Genomic DNA, 375 nt, shown 5'->3' with positions numbered 1-375 from the left:
TATATATAAATTAGCATTTGAAATCATAGATCAATTTCTCTGGTGAAGATATTGATGAAGATCTTAGCCTCATTCCTGAAGCAACACAAGGAGGTACTTACAATTTTGATCCAACAGCCAACCTTCAAACAAAAGAATTTAATTTTTAAGGTTCATTGAGTGTAGCATCTTCCTCACATTCAACATGAAGCACCATCAGGTGGCTCCCAAATAAAAGGAAAACAGCAGCAACAAAAGGCTCTAAAACATACATGCCTCTTCGTTTTGATGCTTCTAAGCAAGCCATATCTCAGTCACTTTGCAGTTGCCAAAAGTCACTCTCACGTGGACTGTAAGTGCATATGTATGGTTTCCTAAACTGTTCTAGAATTCTCC

At 37.3% G+C, this 375-nt stretch overlaps 1 pseudogene; it reads left to right on the top strand.

Moving 5' to 3' along the window:
- Window positions 1–149, top strand: part of LOC101580804 — a 12,364-nt pseudogene extending 12,215 nt beyond the window's left edge.
- Window positions 150–375: the final 226 nt, after the last annotated feature.

Source organism: Octodon degus, unplaced genomic scaffold (assembly GCF_000260255.1).
Source record: "Octodon degus isolate 3935 unplaced genomic scaffold, OctDeg1.0 scaffold00011, whole genome shotgun sequence".
NCBI lineage: Eukaryota > Metazoa > Chordata > Mammalia > Rodentia > Octodontidae > Octodon > Octodon degus.
Note: the sequence above shows the minus strand (reverse complement) of the source record. Positions and strands in the feature narration are given on the sequence as shown.